The sequence below is a fragment of the Arvicola amphibius genome, chromosome 5 (genome assembly GCF_903992535.2).
Source record: "Arvicola amphibius chromosome 5, mArvAmp1.2, whole genome shotgun sequence".
NCBI lineage: Eukaryota > Metazoa > Chordata > Mammalia > Rodentia > Cricetidae > Arvicola > Arvicola amphibius.
This window is the reverse complement of record NC_052051.1, coordinates 40,151,580-40,170,692: the sequence shown is the minus strand read 5'-3', so window position 1 is coordinate 40,170,692 and position 19,113 is coordinate 40,151,580. Positions and strand designations below refer to the sequence as shown.

The 19,113-nt window shown below is 40.6% G+C and overlaps 1 protein-coding gene across 1 annotated transcript in view; it reads left to right on the top strand.

Annotated features, from left to right (window-relative positions):
• The window catches only part of Plcb4 (phospholipase C beta 4), a 363,836-nt gene that overhangs the window by 127,205 nt on the left and 217,518 nt on the right, over positions 1–19,113 (top strand). Inside the window, exon 3 of the mRNA XM_038331031.1 lies at positions 18,659–18,717. The gene's annotated coding sequence lies outside the window, so the exon portion shown is untranslated. The remainder of the gene's footprint in view (positions 1–18,658; positions 18,718–19,113) is intronic.

Here is a 19,113-nt window from a genome sequence, read left to right as displayed (position 1 = left end):
AAAAAATGATTTAAAAATAATCTTAGCAAACTGACAGTTAAATGAAAAATTGCTGTTTCCATCAACTACTTGATTATTTTTAAAGTCACTTATGTCTTGTGCTCAGTCATGAACCTCTGGAGTTCAGTCTTTTCAGAGCTCACATTCTAACAGTCTTCTGGATTGTGCTAATGCGCCTGGTCTGAGGGTGCCTCTTAAAAGGTGCCAGGTCGGGGCTGGAGAGATGGCTCAGTGGTTAAGAGCACTGGCTGCTATTTCAGAAGTCCTGAGTTCAATTTGCAGCAACCACATGGTGACTCATAAACATCCTTATATGTATCTGATGCTCTCTTCTGGATTAAGGACTTATATGCAAATAGAACACTCATATACATAAAAAAACTAACAAAAGGAGCCAGGTCTCTGATGCTTAACTTCATGTGCTGCCTACCCTAACTGGTCTTTAGGTTGACCACAAGTTTCTGAGTGTGTTGGTGAAATTGTTTCTGGAGGCAATTAGCATGTGATCAGGTGGCCAAATCCTGACTCTCATCTTCACTTTCGTATACATGCATCATCCACATTGAGGGCCAGTGAAGAACAAAAGGGTGGAAGGAGGGTAAACCATGTCTGTGTGAGCTGAGACATCAGATTTTCCCTGACGTTGGATTTTACTTCACACAATTCCTGGGCTTTAAGTTAGCTGCCCTGGCTCTCAGGTCTCTGAACGTGGTTCAGATCACTTCACTAAGATGTCTGGTTTATCAGTTTGCAGCAGACAGACTGGGACTTCCTTACCCATAACCACAGAAGTCAGCCAGTCTCTGTCTCTCGGATTCTGTCTGTTTCTCTTTCTCTCTCTGCCCCTCCTCTTTACCCACAGATGTATATATTTTATTGCTTCTGCCTCTCAAGTGCTGGGATCACAAGTGACGACCAGCAGACAAGGCTTCTGTTTCTGTAGGGAGGCTATTTTTCAAGGGTCAAGTGCAGTGGGCATTGTGCAGAAGGAAGAAGAAGCTCCTGGCATTTCTACTCTGTTTTGAGGAACTCAAAACTACTTTTCCTCTCAAACTCACGGTTCAGTAAAGTTTATCCAAAAGTTCGGAGGTTCTTGAGAAACTGAATGTTTTCTTTATCTAGTAGAGGTGGTGTGAGTTGCTTAAGACTTCCAATAGAAATGGCTGAGCCTTGTTGAATTGTGTAGAAAACAGAGGTTATAGTTCTGCACAGTAGATGCCCTTCATGGGCAGGAAGAAATTGCAGAAGAAATTCAGGTAATTACAGAGGCAAGCAGAGCCCTCTTCTAAGGACAGACTCTGAGAGAGGACCAGAGGCCTGGAATAGCAAAGGTCCCTACAGAGAACTCTTTGTGTAGGCAGAGTCCAAAAGCAATTGAAACAAGTTTGCAATAATCACTTTGGGGACCAGAGTGCCCTCTGAATTGAATAGGAGGGCCAGCATTACAGGGGTGACCTCTAATTTGCAATTAAAATGACTGTTGACTATGCAGATGCACCTGGGTTGCAGGATTGGGTAATGTGGGTGCTGTTCTGTGAATTTATCCTGGCCTCTGGATAGAAAAAAAAAGGTGATTGCTCCATGCAATCACGTTAGTACATGGCTATTGTTGTCTGGATTGTTTGTGTTCCTAGTTGAGAAAAGTGAGATTCAGTATTTAGAACCCATCATCTGGGGGACCAGTTCAAGAAAAATAAAAGGCAATGGCCATTGTTATTCAAACAAAGGTCATGAAAGAAGAATACTTCTTTGACCTGTGCATTTTATTGGCACCTTCTAGTACTGGCATTATAAGGTTGGTGATGTCCAGCATAACATTTAGTAGGTAGGATCTTGGCGAGTGGAGGTGTTACTTCAGAAACATACATTGAGTCGTAGCTCATGATCTGATTTCAAGACTAGCTGTTCTGATTTGAATTTTAACTTGAAATTCATTAGTTAGATAGAGCAGCAAAGCTGTTGTAGGGAATATAAGATTTTAAGAAAGAAAGATTCTCAAGCATTAAGAAAAGCAGTAAGTTACCATTTACCACAGATATAAAGTAACTTATTTACAAAACTCTTGGCACACTGAAGTAATGTGACATGCCTGGGGCTCGAGTAATCAGAGGAGCGTTGGGTTTGGGTTACTCCAGGAGCTTGAAGAATTCCCAGGTGCTTTTTAGGACTGAGAACTTCATGTCTCTCTCCTGTTCTCTTCTGCCAGTCACTTTCTAACTGAGACTTTGTAACTGTGTGTCTAACCCACAGCTCAATGGCTACCTGTTTATCATTCTAGGATATATGATGTCCCATGTTACAGCTGCCACTTGAATGTGGCCATTTGGCATTAAGTTGAGACATGATTCCAGGTTAAATTACACACCTGAATTCGGGCTTAGGATGGAAAAAAACCTTAAAATCTCATTAGTAATTTTCATATTCCATATGTAATAATCATTCAGCTAACACTTGAGATGTATTGGGCTAATAAATATTAAAATGAATTATGTTTACTTGTTTTTTTCTTTTTCTAATGTGGTAACTAAGATTTTTAAGCTTATGCATATGATTCACATCATACTTCTGTTGGCCAGCATTGGTTTAGAGAACCCTGGTGCCTCCTTAGGACTTTTCTATAGAGAATATGTTATCAAAGTCACCTGTCATAAACAGGAATAAAGACCAAACCTGATACTGTCTTAAGAGTGCCTCCTTGTTTGAGATCTGCCATCCTTCAGTGTGAGTGAGCTTAAGACTGAATACTCCTGGTAGATATAGTAGGTCTTCACAGGTGTTGGTGCAGGCTCAATTTTTTACCTTATTTAAACCTTTCTCTTTATTTTGAATTTTTGACATATTTTATTTCTTACACAAATTTCTTCTTTGTAGACAAAATATTCACAAGCCACCAATTTTATCTGACTACTTTGAAAACTTAACTGTTGCAAATTAGTGTGCACAGAGCACAATTACTAGTAAATAGCCTCTAAAATCTGCTCTAAAAACAGACAACAGTTAAATAAAATAAAATGGGTATTATTATATTTAGTATGTCAATAATTCATATAGTATTGGAAAAACAAAATGAGAGAAAAATCAACTTGTACACTTGAATCAAGTGCCTTTTTTTTTTTTTTTTTTTTTTTTTTTTTTTTTTTTTTTTTTTTTTGGTTTTTCGAGACAGGGTTTCTCTGCAGCTTTTTTTAGACCCTGTCCTGGAACTAGCTCTTGTAGACCAGGCTGGCCTCGAACTCACAGAGATCCGCCTGCCTCTGCCTCCCAAGTGCTGGGATTAAAGGCGTGCGCCACCACCGCCCGGCTTCAAGTGCCTTATATACATACTATAAACCTGGATTTTTTTTTTAATCTCTACACCTTGGTTTGGATCTGGGTATCTTCTTGGAGAAAGTATGTTTTTCAAATATGGCTCCCCATATCATATAACACACTTTTCTCAGATTATATTCCATAAAACAAAAATGCATGCTATGTAGACCTCAAATGATTCAAGTTTCTTTTGTTATATATAACATTGCTTTGTTCTGGGTCAGTGCCTGCTGCTGATTATATAAAAAGCATAGCTTTATCTAGGGACTGCCTGTTTGTAAAGTACATTGCTTTAGTTCCAAACAAATACAATAAAAGCACAGTGAAACAGAAGGAAATCACAGAGTGCACCTTTGGTCAATATTTATCCTGCTGTAATAATAAAAGAGAGAAGGTTTTGCATTAATTAAATGGTTTATAATTACTGCCTTTCAGTGATGGAGTGGAGTTAACAAAGTAAATTGATTCTTCCTGGTTCTAAGTTGTCAGGGAGTTATTGAAAGGAAACTATGGTCCTATTTCTGTAGCAGAACTAATATGAAAGGAGAATGGCAAATTAAATAAGATCAAGATGATTTAGCTAGCAGCTTCAGCCTCCCAAACGATTGCATGGAAGATACAAATAACTGGAGGGCTTTGTGCTATTAGACAGAGTTCTGCTTTTCAACTCGGAATGGATACTGCCATGTGGCTGAGTAGGCATATTAATGAGATATTTTCGGTTGCTCATTTGTCTTCTGGTATCCCATACCTACAGATAAGAGTGATTAGCACTGTACTCTAATCACGAGCAATAGAGGAGCCAGGGTGTTGATAAATTGAAATCGAAGCCCAGGCTATGAGTTATTAGATCAATGAATCAAAATCTGAGTTAACATTTTATTTTTCTTGAAGGCCACCTTTGAAAATAATAGAAGGTTATTTTGAACCTCATTCAGCTTCCCATTGCTTCTCAGCTGCGACAGCAGTTTCGTTCTCTGACGTGGTGGAGGGTGAGACAGGAGGATGTAGTGGACCTCTCGTTTCATGCTGCTTAGTGTTAAAATCCCTCATGTTGTTAAAACATCCCCACATAGGCAGGGGTTTTTGTTTGCTCTTTTTAGTGCTTTAAGTCACACCCCAGAATTATAAGCAAGGAAGGAAACTGGGCCTGTTGGGGGTGTGTGTGAAAATGTATGTCCTTACCTTGCTCCTGTGCTCCAGCACCTCAATAGTGGAGGGTTTTATTCATTCATTCACCAAGCACGTCGGCCATACTGTAAGGGGGGTAGAAACACTGTGTAAAGGGAGATTCGAGAATAAGCCTAAAGGATAGTATTTTAGATACTTGATTTCAAATGGACATACTTACTGTCACATCTGTAGTGCAACCCCAAGAACCACATTAGCAGGGCACTAGCTCTTTATGTTGCTCTTGGATTTCAGACTGCAGGAACCCAGAGGTCTAAAGAGAAGTTACCCCTCTTGTGTAGTGTGGTGCAAATGTTATGAAAGTAACCAACCAACCACTTTTTGATAAAATTTTAAACTACTCCATGAAATGGGTTCCCATCCTGGAACTGTTAATGAGTCCAAGAACCAGGGAGGTCATAGGCCCTAGAGGAAAAAATACTAGTGTTTTCCTGTGAAATGAACATAGCAATACAATGACCACTCATGACATATTGCTATACCCATAGATCAGTCCCCTCTCAACAGAAAAACTTTTTGCAGCAGATAGTAATCGACATAGAGATCTACAACTGGACAATATACTAAGAGTTAGAGGCTTTGGAGCACTAAACCCTAAATGGGATGTCTGTCCCATTTGAGGAAGTGGAGTTGGAAAGATTTTTTAAGAGTCAGAGGTAGTGGATGGCTTCAAGGAAACAGTGTTTTCCAGGCACAACAAGGCTAATGCGTATATAAACTCATGGAGGCTGTGGAAGCATGCATAAATCCCTGTAGAAGTTCAGGCCAGACAGAATACCCACAGCTATTTGCAATTACCAGCTGCTGGGATAATGAAAACCAGTTTTCTTCAATGGAATGAGAATCCTGCCATACTCCAGGGCAGGCCTGATGCTCAGGAGTAGCTGGACAGTGCAAACAGGACTCTATGCTCTCTCTCTCTCTGTGTCTCTCTGTCTCTGTCTCTGTCTCTCTCTGTCTGTCTCTCTCTCTCTCTCTCTCTCTCTCTCTCTCTCTCTCTCTCTCTCTCTCTCTCTCTCTCTCTCTCTCTCTCTCTCTCTCTCTCGTGTGTGTGTATGTGTTTTCCCCAAGACAGGGTTTCTTCGTGTAGCTCTGGCCATCCGGAACTCACTCTATAGACCAGGCTGGCCTTAAACTCAGAGGTTTGCCTGCCTCTGCCTTTGCTCAAATTCTTTCTTCCAGGACTCAGCTCAAACTCAGGACCTTGTACATGCTAGGCAAGTGTTCTACCACTGAGCTACATTCTAGCCTCTCTGTTTTGTTTTTCAAAGAGAGAGAGAGAAAGAACATTAAGTTGATGAGTTGATGGGTGAGTGGGGATCAGTGAAGAACTAAGAGGGGAGAATTATATGGTCAGATATACTGTATGGAAAATTTTAAACAATGAAGAGAAGTTATTCAATGTCATTGATAATTATGGTTTCTCTGGCCCCTCAAAATAATATGAATTTCTTTTCAAGCTTATTTAATTTACTACCTTGAAACACTAGGTTAACTTGATAAAAATGTTTTTATTAACTATTAATATTTTTACTTTTTAAATTATTTGTGTGTCTGTGTGTGGGCATGAGCACACGAGTGTAGGTGGAGACTGCTCGTTCGTTTCCCAGCCGCCCAGACCCAAAAAAATCACACAGAAACTGTATTAATTACAGTACTAATTGACCAATAGCTTAGTTGTATTCCTTGCTATTTCTTACATCTTGAATTAACCCATTTCTATTAGGCTGTGACCTACCAGTAAGGTTCAGTCCAGCATCTGTGTCCTTTGGCAGCAACATGGCATCTCATTGATTCCGCCCACTCTCTCTATCTCTGGATTTCCTGCCTGGATTCTCTCTGATAAGCCATTGGCCAAAACAGTTTTATTCATCAACCAATAAAGCAACACATATACAGAAGGACATCCCACATCTCACAAGTGTATGGCCCACAGAAGCCAGAGCTGTCTAATCTGGAGTTACAGTCAGTTGTGAGCTGCCTCACAGGGTTGCTGGTACTGAACTTCATCCGTAATCACTGAGCTACCCCTCTGGCTCCATGAAGAATGGTTTTAATCTTGGCAGCATTCTTAACTTTTTGAGAGAAAAGAATAAAAATTTGTATTTGGAAGTGTAGCTCTTCCTCATTTTTGTTACTTCAAGCAATTTATACAGTGTATGAAACTTTTGAAATTATTTTCCTTATTTTGTGTCTTATCTCTTCCTGTGTTCATGTTCTTGACTGCATTAATCTTCACCTATTTACATTTCAATCAGGCTATTTATCCATTGTTAACGGATTCAGCTGGGTAATTCCTGTCAAGCTCAATCTACTGTAGTCCATAGGGAGTATTATTGAACCAAAGTCATTAAGGGCAGAGGAGAGGAAAGGACATCCTGATTTTGATCTTTATTTAGAACTCTCTTTCTCCTTGATAAACAGCAAATGTTCCAAGAGTTAGCTATTGAAAGTGACTGTCTGGCTTCTTATCTTTACATCTTCATTCTTCACAGATCAGCTGCCCCTCATTGAGATAGCCTCTGTATTCCCACTTCTTCAAGAACCACATTAAATCATTAATTGCTTCTCAGACTAAGTGGATGTAGCTTTTCAACTTTTTTGTTGCTACTTTTCAGCTTTGAAGTAGTTTCAGTTTCTTATATTCCAAATTCAGTCCAGGAAACAGTCCTGATGTCTCCATTCATCCTGTGTACTAAATCTACAGCTCTTTAGATAATAGGCCATTACTACCGCTGACCAAGCCACTCTGTTGAATCGTGTAGGTTTTAATAGTAACTGATTTCTGTGCTGCGGTCATTCTCAAGCTAAGTCCTTTAAACCATAAGTCAAATCACCTAACTGTACTGTTGAATATATGTATGGCTTCCTATTCAACCGATAGAGACAGTGACCACCTGTCCATGATTTGGCTTTAACCATTCTTTTTTTTTTTAATGAAATTTTTATGAAATTCCTTTGTTGATCTGTTCACCTCACACAGTGCCCTCAAGACCCTTGCCCCTGCTGAACTGTCTTATGGAGCCCTCTTCCATATTTTTATGAAATGCATTCCTGTCCTTCTCTCAGGTTTTTTGCTCAGATGTCACTGTGTCCCCAGCACCATGCTGGGGGCCCTACTTACATTATAGTAATAGTCACTAACTGTCCTTTTAGCTTGCTAGGAACACAATAAATATTTGCTGGGCAAATTTAATAGTTGTTTTTCATGGAAAAGCATTTAATTTCCTGTTCCATCTGCAGAGCAGATAAGCATTTTATAAATTAATCTTAGCGGCAGAAAATGAGACACTATCTCCATAAAGCGGTAGTGAATTAGGCATAGTTAAAAACTCTTAAGTCATACATTTGGTGTTCTTAATTTAAAGTATAAAATGTGTCAGAACAGGAGTCTAGAACTTGTTGAAAATTTGTAATCAAATTATTAATTTTTGTAAATATACTGTTGCTGGCTAGAGTAATTTTGAATCTCAGATTTATAAAATACCAGGCAATTCTTTGTGTTAAGTTTGTTTATTAGTGTACTTAGGAAACTGCCTTATGCACTGTGTCTTGTGTGTAGTATATTGTTACATAACCATTGGTTCACTTGACTGTATTAGAGTTATTTCATATAAGATTTTGTGATTGTTATTTTTAGATATGAGTGGATATATGGAAAGTTGTAGAAATAATTTTTCTCCTAGTGCCAGGCCATCTCTGTATTGCAGCTGTGTGGATTTACTCAGGTCTGTGCTTAAGATACTTGACTTGGTTAGTGATTTAAAAATGGAGCACTCTGAAATAGGGTATATATCAATGACTTACACTTTTACATCACATCAAGAGATCATATATCTATTCTTTGTGTATATGTATGTATGGTGTCTGTGTGTGTTTATGTGTGTGTGTGTGTGTGTGTGTGTGCATTTACCAGTGACTACCAGAGGTAGATAGTGAGTGTCTCCTTCTATCCCTTTCTACCCTTCTTTATCTAAGACAGCGACTCTCAGTATACCTGTGTCACCATCAATTTTGTGGAGCCCCATCTGGGGTGCTACATGTTACTAGGGAAACTTAGGTTCTCATTCAGCATTTTAATACCTAAGAATGGGCTTAGAAGGAAGCTTGAGAACAATTTAATTAGAGTTTAAAAAGAAAAGTCACAGGATAGGCAAGCTGTATATCTTGCCAACTACTCAGAGTTACACAGCTCTGTAGCAACTGCACAGAGGTTAGTTTTATGTGAAGAAAAAATGTTTTTTTTTATTCAAGGGATAATTATTCCTCCCATCTCTTTATCACTATGGTAAGTGAATCTGCCTTTATGTTGTGTGGTCCCTTGGCCAGGTGCCTAGCCAGCCCAACTGTAATGTTAGTGTTTATCCAGTTGCAGACTTATTTTTGGCTAGAAGGAAATACCGTTCTCTTAATGGGCCTTCAGGTCTATACAACACTTGGAACTCATTTCTTTTGTCAGGGTGTCTAGTCTGCAAATCTCTTGGGTCTACTTTTTCCATTTCTTAGGAATGGGATTATAGACACATGCCACCACACCTGATTTTCGCATGACTGCTTAAGATCTGAACTCAGGGCCTCATGATTGTGCAGTAAGCACTTTACCCATATAGACATCTCCCATCCTTCACATATACCTTGATGAAAATATGAAGGAACTGTACATCTCACAGAGTAGTAGTACTCAGTGGACAATGAATGATACAGAGCACATTGTTGGGGATTCAAAATAGTACAACTACTTTGGAAAATACTTCAGTGGTTTCTCATGGTTAAGCACATGGGCATCTAATCCAGAAGAGCCACTTATGGGTATTTATCTAAATGCAATAGATATGTGTTTAACCCCAAACCTTTCTCTTAAATTTGTATTAGTTGTTTTATGAGCATCAGAAAGTAAAAACACCTTAGATATCTTCGGATAAAGAAGTGAAAAAAACAAGCTGTTCTTTATACAATGCAGTGAGTTAATTATTTTGCAGAGGGAAAGAATCAACTGTTGATGGATACATTATCTTAGGTAAGTTGCACAGTGTGTTATGCTGGGTGAAAGATCCTTGAATTAGTCTTGAAGGATTTACATCAGGAAGAGAAAGCCATTGAATGGTTGTGTGGAAATTAGGACAGTGGATGGGACACAAAGGAGCAACATGAAGTTTGTTTGGGCAGGAGAGCAATTGTTTTGTTATTTAGTTGAGTGTTATATGAGTTATATATATTTGATAAAAACTACAGAACTATACTAGAAAGAATGAATTTTATCATATGAATACAAAATGATAATCTTCTTGAATTTATTATCTTTATCATTAAAACTCTTCTTCAGAATCTAGACTTTGGTGAGCCCTGAATGTCCCTCGTGGATGAGAACATCTAAGTGCTTCTCCATTTCATTTGATTTCAGTTGCTGTGGTTTTCTAAAGTGACTTTGTCCTGCTTCAGCCATTACTTGTAGCATCTCGGGCAGCTTGATTGGTGTCAGAAGCAGCAGCAATGGAACCCTTCCCATGCTGTCCTAGAAGCTGTTTCATATCACCTGAAGTTGACCAGTTTCTATCAGCAGAAATGATGCTGATAAAGACTAGGGCCTTTATATGTTTGAATCATACCTAAACCAGCTACTTGAGTTCCTACCAAGACCAACATGTTGGATAGGGAACAAAATAAGAACTGACTGCTATCTATTTACACCTTTAGGCCCTTCTTTTCAGTATGGTACCTGTTTTGATGGTCTTATAGTATTAGCTGTGTTCTCGGCTCTGAGAAGTTTAAAGTAGTCAAGTGCATCAATAAAAAACAAATTATCATTGGGATCCAATGGACCAACTCATAATACACTTTCTCATGACGCAGATGGTTGACCAAGAGTGTGTGGCAAAAAAGCAAAGCCAAACAAATCATATAAATATCAATCCAAGTTTAAATAGGAAAAAAAAAACTGATATAAGCTCTGCCATGCTCTGTATTTCTCTCAGGATGGAAGACATTTTTTGCTTGTGAAGAATGTGCCCATAAATAATCTCGAGGCTATGATTTTGTATTTTCTGTGTTTCTAGCTGATTTTGTATCATATCCTCGGGTGTTTCATATGCTTCCTCTCTGCCCCTGACTGAAGAATCCGTGAACTTAGATTGACGGTGAAACCCGTTTCCTAGCAGCCTGTTAGAAGGGAATCACTACAGGCAGCAATGAAACGGTTCTTTCTCTCTGGCGCTTTTCTGGAGCAATAGCTCTTGAGTTTCCCATGTTACTATTCTTAGTTTAATTTACACAGATCATTTTCTCCGTTCTCGTAGTGATTTGACAGCAGAAATAAAAGAATGGGGGAGGACTGTAATCGAGTGCCCACTCCAGGCAGCAGGCATATGATAGGCCTGTCTTGTGTACTATTCCACTTAACAGCAATGAATTTGGGAGATAATTTTGCTGCTTTGCAAACAAGGAAACTAGGTCCAGGAGAGGTTAATTGACTTGTATTCTCAGAGATAGCTCACTCTGACTCCCAAACCCTTTCTCTTTCTGCTCCCCAAGGCTCTGTTTGGGAATAATGTTGTCTCATTCCATTCTCTCTTGCCTGGGGGATGGTGAGTACTCTGGTCTTTTGAGATTGAGCCCTGGAGCTTCTGCTCAGACCTGGTTGCTTCCTGTTTTACTTTTCAGCTCCCAGGAGATTTGGCCTAATTCTATATATTTTTCAGAGCTTCTATCATATATTCGATCCCTTGTTTCTTTTTCCCTAGTGACCGTGTCAGTTCCAAGGCTCTTTTGTGTCAGTAATCCTATCTTCGGGCACTACAGTGGGGGTGGGGACTGGGAATGGGAGAGCAAGGGGAAAGGCTTGACACAGTGACAGGGGCTCTGTAGGTTAAAAATCACAATCATTGAGCCCAGCTAACATACCGTAGTTCCGGAAACTCTACTAGTGTGATGTTTCTAAAGAGACTAGAAATTAGTTCCCTTTAAAGAACAACACAACAACAACAACAACAAACAGAAACAAAAAATAAAGCACTGAAACTGCAATCCAGTGCAGATTTGTTGACACTACCCGTGTTATTCTCTTGGACGTCATCACACTTTTTGGTGACTATCCAGGCTTTAAGGTTTTCATCATGAAGCGTTTCTGCAAGAGACTTCCAGAAAGAAAGATGTGTCATGGGACAGATGATGTGCCACTGGAGGGCTTTGCGGAGTGGGTGCCCTGCTGCTCAGTACTGGAAGCCAAGTCACATGTGATCATTGATCATTCCAAATATGGGTAATTTGAACTGAGAGATAGCACATAAAGTCCAAAAGCTTGGAGTGCCTCGAAACCAACAGAAAACTGTCTTCATTTTTACATCAGTTCTATGTGCATTGATTATGTGAAAATATTTGGCAGCTAGTGGCTTAAATATAATATGTTCTAGAAATTGAACTCATTTTCTTTAGCCTTTGTTGTTTTGCATGACTGGAGCTTAAACCTCAGACTTTGAGTGTTCAAAGCAAGTGCTTCATCATGGAGCTCCGGCCTTCATCTTGTCTTCCCAGTCTTTCCTAGTTCCCCCCATTGGTGATAGCCTTAAAAATCACAGAATAGAATCACAATTGTGAAATTTATAGAATTGTTTGAGCTCATCAGATTTCACAGTTTTACGTGTGTGTGTTCAGTATAGCTTTAGCACCTGTGTAGATCCCTGGGCTACCAATACAGACAGAGCCCTGAGGACTTCCGTTGTGTAGGTCTCTTGTGTTGTCATTTCCTAGGGTCAGTGGCCAGCTCCTTCTCTCTCTTCTCTTTCTCAAGAAGAATCACTAATGTGTGCTTCATCTGTATAATTTACGTTATTTCAAGTTCATCATATATATGGAATTATATAATGGATATTCTTTTGAGGTTATTTCAGGTTTGTCCTATACATGGAATTATGTGATGTATGTTCTTTTGTGGTTAGCTTCTCTCGCATCACCCCCTAGCCTTCACCCTAGTTGTTGTTATTCAACAGCTCTTTGTTTTAACACTGAGTGGTATTCCATCTTCTTTGTACATTTGTATGGTGATGTTGGAAAGCTTAACATTGCATGTGTTACTTGCCTTTGTGGTCTTCCCTGGGTCGGTTGGACAGCGTTGGTTTCAGAGCATGGCCATTGGAAGCCATCCAAAATGCATGTTTCTATTGCAGCTTTCAATGTGGTTCCGGCATTCCTATTCTAAGTGGTCTGTTTTTGTTTTGCTAATTGCTAAGCAGGTTATCTGGAGATGAATAGGGCTTTGACAATCATTCTAAGAGAATAAAATCGTGCCAGTGTCCTTCCCAATCTGTCTCTAGCCTCTGTGTGTGTGTGTGTGTGTGTGTGTGTTTCAGAAAGAAAAGCTTAGGTTTCTATCCACAAAAGAAATTTCATAAGGTTAGCACGAAGGGATATTTTATACCGCATGCCTCTGGTATTCAGCAGAATATTTTGAGACTAATTAAATGGCTCATATATATCATAGAATCTCCCCTTCCCCCCACCCTTGGGAACTTAAGAAACTTTTTTTTTTTTTTCAACTCAAGCTTCAAAAAGAGATCAGCTCAGTGAGCTTATGGTGGAAGCAAGAAGCAGGACACAGGGACGCTGCAGAGCAGATTAGAACTGAGCAACGGATAAAAGATAATACCATTTTCAATTAAAATTGCCTGGGGAAATTAGGTAGGCAGAGAATAATTACCTGGGTTGGCAAGCATCCAGGCTTGTGAAACTGAGACCCTGCTGGAATCTTCTGTGGGGTTCACTGAGGAAAGCCGGGAACGCTTCATTTATATGTCACCTCAGACAGACGTGAATGCTGTGCTGTATTGCATGGGATTCTAAGTCAACGTATATAGCTAGAGATCTCGTGAAAACCCAAACCACAAAAAAGCAATAGCATAGTACATCAGGTGAAAGCCAGAGTTCTCTGACAAAATAAACTTGTGTTTCTCAGATTTCTACTAATAGCCAATGAAACACAGGAACTGAGATTAGAGAGTAGACACTGAAGATGCCCAACTAACGTATAGCTCTAGCTCTCACTACCTGTGTGCAGAGGGCCTCCGGATGCTAATGGTCCTTGGTTACTGTCCCTGAGTCAATGCCACCTGACACACAGACTTGCCTAGCCTAGAGGGGAAGTGAGTCACCCAGAGCACATCCACCTTGAATGCAAATGTTCTGATTTAATGTGCTCCTCTTCACGGCTCCTGAGGTGACTCAGTGCTACCTCTGAGCTGCTGAGGTTGGTGAGCTTCCTTGGCATCTGTGGTACCCAGCTATGCTGTTCTCACTGGGGCTGGTGTGATGAATGGAAAAAGGTTTGAGATTATTGAACTGGGCATCTTCTTTGTCTGTACCTTAAAAAGGTCCATGATCTTCTCTGTAATGGCAAAAGAACCCAAAGGCTTTTCTGCCTTCCCAGCAGGGCTAGATTTTACTGTGTTCATTTATTTACAGTTCATCCATTCTGCCCGAGGCCATAATGGATGAGGATTTATATGAAGCAAAATTGGGAGAGAGAGCTTAGTAGTTAAAAGCAGTTGCTTCATTTCTACGGGATGCAGGTTCAGTTCCCAGCACCTACGTATCAGCTCTCCACTGTCTACAACTCCAGTGTCAAGATAGCCAAAGTCTATTCTAATCTCCAAGGGCTCCTGAATGCATGTGGTGCATATATATATATATATATATATATATATATATATATATGTGTGTGTGTGTGTGTGTGTGTGTGTACATATATATATATATTTGTGTGTATACATATATATATCACATATACACATAAAATAAAATAGAATATATTTTAACACTCAACATGCTAAGGGCTAATGGATATGTGAAACATATTTTAAACATTTTTACACTTTTACTTTATTGTTGGAGTGGCATCTGTGTTGTCTCTGTGAAATTTCCACTAACCAGCTTAGTTGAATGAAAGAGTAGCTGAATTAGTTTATAATCTCATTTAATTAAAAAAAGCCCATATTGTTCTTTGGACTCTATGTGTTAATAAAACAAATATATATTCTCCTCTGCACACGTCTTCTGGATGTCTTCTTTCCTTTGTATTTTCATGTTGTTTTCTTTATCTTTTTGTATGTGTTCACATGCTTTTCTGAAAGAATGTCAATTCTCTTGGTGTCTAATTTCTTAACATCTAAGATAAGGGAGAGCAATATCTTATATAGGTTTAGAACTTGGTACATTAGTGTATTCTTTGGGTTGGTGTCATTCCTGGGAGAGGAATGGGAAGACGGTTAAAGATCAGACCCAGCTTCAACGTTGAACAGTTTATCTGTGATCAGTGGGAAAGGGCCTTGCCCATTTATTAGGTGGTGATGTGTCTGGGCTGGTGATCCTGGGTTCTATAAGGAAGCAGGCTGAGCAAGCTGCAGAGAATAAGCCAGTAAGCAGCACCCAGCCATGGTTGGCATTTGTAACAGCTCCTGCCTCCAGGTTTCTGCCCTGCATGAGTTCCTTCCCATGCTCTGTCATATGGAACTCTGAAAGAAATAATCTCCCCACCCACTCCAAACTGCTTTTGGTCATGGTGTTTCATGATGGCAATAGTAACCCTAACTAAGACAGCCGGTTACCTGTGACGTCACTTTCTACCAGAGCTTGAGCTACACAGACAGTAGATGTGTGGCAGGCATAGGTGTAGTGCTGTAATTCTACACCCCATGACTCACAGACTTGGGGAGTGTGTCTTGGCCCATTGGTTTCAGAGCACACACACACACACAGAGAGAGAGAGAGAGAGAGAGAAAGAGAGAGAGAGAGGGAGGAGAGAGAGATTAGATTTTAGATTACTGGTCAGAGCCTCTGGAAAGGAAGAAAGCAGGATACCAACTTTGTTAGACACCAAACACATAGCCCTATAATGGTGTGCCAACTTCTGACTGACCAAACCAGGAACTAATAAATGTGTTTTAAGTCACCGTGTTTGTGGAAATTTGGTAAGAAGCCAAAGAAAATGAATACATGAAGGAAATCTGCCAAAAAAGAAAAAAGAAAATCTATGTTGCTGATGCGAAGCTCTTAGAATGTTTTCAAGTTTCAAAGAACAAACATCCATGAAATGCCTCCCACAGCCCCTGCAAAGAATCCCCAGTTTCATACTTCAGTGTGCTTAGCCACTGCCAATGGCTGATGCAGGGGCTATTTCACTTCTTTGTAGCATTTAAGAGGTTTCCTCAGACTGGCGGTTTTAGACTTCGGGAGGGACATTTGGAAGACTAGAGGCTCTCTGGGTAGGCATTCATTGCATGGTGGCAACAGGATAGGCGGAGTGGGAAGGCAGAGTCCTCCCTTCTTCATGCTCATAAACCTTGCTGAAGACATATTCCTGCATTTGGAGATCCCTAATTCCAGGGTTCAGTGAGGAAGTGGACTTGCACAAGGGTCCAGGAGAGTGGGGACCTGGAGGTAGGCAGTAGGAGGGGGATGTAGTTTTCTGTCTTAGTGTCTGGTATGGGATGTTAGGTAGCAGGCCACCTTCCTTGTTTTTCCCGTGAGTCTCCTCGTTTTTGTTACTTCTCATTGAGTATTTGATGTATATCAAGTTTTGTTCTACTAGAATCATTACAATATTGAGATTTGGGCATTTTGTTATTAAGTTACTTCTTACATTATAGGAACACATATTTTTTTCCCTTTTGAAAGACTGAACCACAGAGTGAGGACACACAGACAGTACTGATATCTGTTCCTCTAACCCCCCCCACATTGACAGCACTTCCTTTTCCAGAGACCACATTTAGCCCTTCAGTACCCAGATTTATACTCCCTGAACGAGAAAGCCGACCAGTGGGCTATCACTCCCAGACCGTAACATGGCCGTCGTATGCCAGTATCGGAACGGCTGCGATGAGCTGGTCTGTAAGGTATTTAAGACAATGCTTTTCCCCTGGGATGCCTGCTATGCTGGGGTCCTAGGGGAAACAGAGGAAAGGTGGGAAACGGCATGTCTAGTCTGTTAGTCTTTGTTTACAGAACGATAGATCTGGCAGGGAAATTAATTGATGAGCTTCCTAGGACCTAGGCTTGCTTCATAGTCCCAAGAGGCAGAAGAGAGTTATGAAGTTTAGTGTCTTAGCTCTGGGTGGACCACTTCATTATTTATTTCATTCAACAGTGGTTCCTCCCTCCTGCTCCTTTTAAATGCCAGAGCCTGTGCTAAGTGCAGGGGATGTAGACGATGCTTTTCAGTACACACATAATCCTCCTGGCAGCTACAGTCTAGTGTTCATATGCAATTACAAACATACATGTAATACAAAAAGTATAGTACGTTCCATGAGGGAGGTAGCACCATCAAGCTTAACCCTGATCAGGGTGCCATGTGTCAATACAGCCAGTGTTGTCTAGAGCCTGACATCTGTGGGAGGCTTTAGTATTTCTTCTTTGTAGTTTTCTCGTACAAAATAGGAATAGACATAGCACACCATTTTGGAATTTCTGTGTGAGTTCTGTGTCCTTACTTTAGTCAGGGCTTCAATTGCTGTGCTAAGACACCATGACCCTAAACCACTTGGGTAGGAAAGGGTTTACTTTGCTTCCACTTCCACATCACAGTGCATCACTCAGTTGCACAGGCACCCAGGACCGGAACCTGGAGGCGAGAACCGATGCTGAGGCCCTGGAAGGCTTCTTCTTACTTCGCTCTGCACGTCTTGCTCAACCTGTTTTCTTACAGCACGCTGCGCCACCTACCCAGGTGTGCCACCGCCCACAGTGAGCTGGGTCTTTCCACATCTATTATCAATCAAGAAAACGCACCACAGTCTTTCCCAGAGGGTGATCTGGTGAGGGTATTTTCTCAGTTGAGGTTTCCTCCTCCCAAATAATTCCAGTTTGTGTCAAGCTGACATGAACCTAGCCCGTACTATCATGATTCAACTCATCGTTACAGTATGGTGTCTAGTGGATGTTCACTGAGTCAATAAATTCAATGCATACAGTGATCCACATTCTAAAATTATATACATTATATCCAAATGGAATGTTTCCATGTATGGTTTGGGGTGAATTCCATAGTTTGCAAATTTCACCTTTAAAAGTAGTATGTCTTTTGGTTAAAAATAACATACAGTAGTTTAATATTAGATTTAAACCAAAGACTCATCCTCCTCTTGCTCCCCTCTCCCCTTTTCTTTACTTTCCCTTCCATTCCACTTTCTCAGGTTCAAGTTCTGGTCATGGGTACAGATAATGCTCACGTCCAGCCATTTGCATATGGACCGGGACCGTTTATTTAAACAAAGTGGGGTCACAAGTGTACTACGCTGTTTTGCTCTCCTGAAACGAATCCTGTGGCCTGCGGATTTAGATTCACAGCTGTCCCTTCTGTGTCTCAACACAGTCTTTATTGCCATCCCTTCCTGCCATGCTGTAGACATTCCATCCATCCACAGAAGGTGATGGCCAAGATTTCAAATTCAAGCTGTCATAGACAGCATTTTCCTGCTTCTTGGTCACCAGTTTTTGTTCTTCTACCTGCCTCCCATGTGCCCAGGGGTTCCTCTTACTCTCATGTGGAATTTTCCTGCTACAAACTGGAAAGGTCTTAAGATTAAACTCTAGCTGAACCAAAACCCGAGCATCAAACCCGGGCTTGATGGAAACAGCCTATCAATAAAGAAAATATGGAAGCAGAGAAAGTCGGCTCTTTGCTTCTAGGTGCAATTCACTGTAAATCTGTAAATACAGTTCCTCTGCAAATCTGTTCTGCTCAGCACTGTAGCACCTGGAAACATTTCTTCCAATGAGAGTTCATCCAAGGACATTTGAAAGGTCATCTGAGGTCATTTTCCTATTAATCAGGAAAAGACAATCCAATTATTTGCGAAGATCTTTGATAGCTCTGTTGTTCAATTGCTGCTTAATTAGTTTACTAAATTAAGGGCTTGGTGGGAGATAGTACCATTGCAGAGCATGTGGAAAACCATGCAGCATGTAGCAGTGAATGTTTCTGATTTGATGACTTGAAACCTTTATTGTCTACATCTACTGTCATTAGTAATTTAATGCAGCCTCCTGATGTGCTTTAAGAAATATAAACTAGATTCTGATTGTGAAACCAAAGGCTGCTTAGCTACGTGAGAACTCTGAAGGAACTTCACACTGACTTTTGCTTTGTCTGTGACTGCTTTCTTTGCAGGGAACTGCTCACAGGGTTTGACCAGGTAGACGCCCCTTGCTGTTGTTCTCAGCTGCCCGGTGAGTACCCACTCTGGAACTCCTGGGGACGAATTGTACTCGTGGCATTTGGAGTTTGAGATTCATGAGACAAATCTTTCCATCCAGTGTCTCTTAAAATTGGTGCGGGACTGTTTTCCTCGGCGTGGTGGAGAGGCAAGCAGGATTTTCTGGGTTTCGCCTCACTAATTCGGAGATCGACTCAGCCCCTTCTCTTTCACCCACTGTATTCTTGTTGCTTGTGACAGTGCTTTTGGTGTCATTGAGGGGACAGCTGTGTAACTTTACGTCCGGTCCAGGTTCTGTTTAGAAGATTCCCACCATCATCAAAAATTACAGCCCTCCTTGCCACCAGTGAGAAGCCTTTATTTTGGGGCACCTGCCTGCGAGAATGATACCAGTCAGTTCCTTGTACAC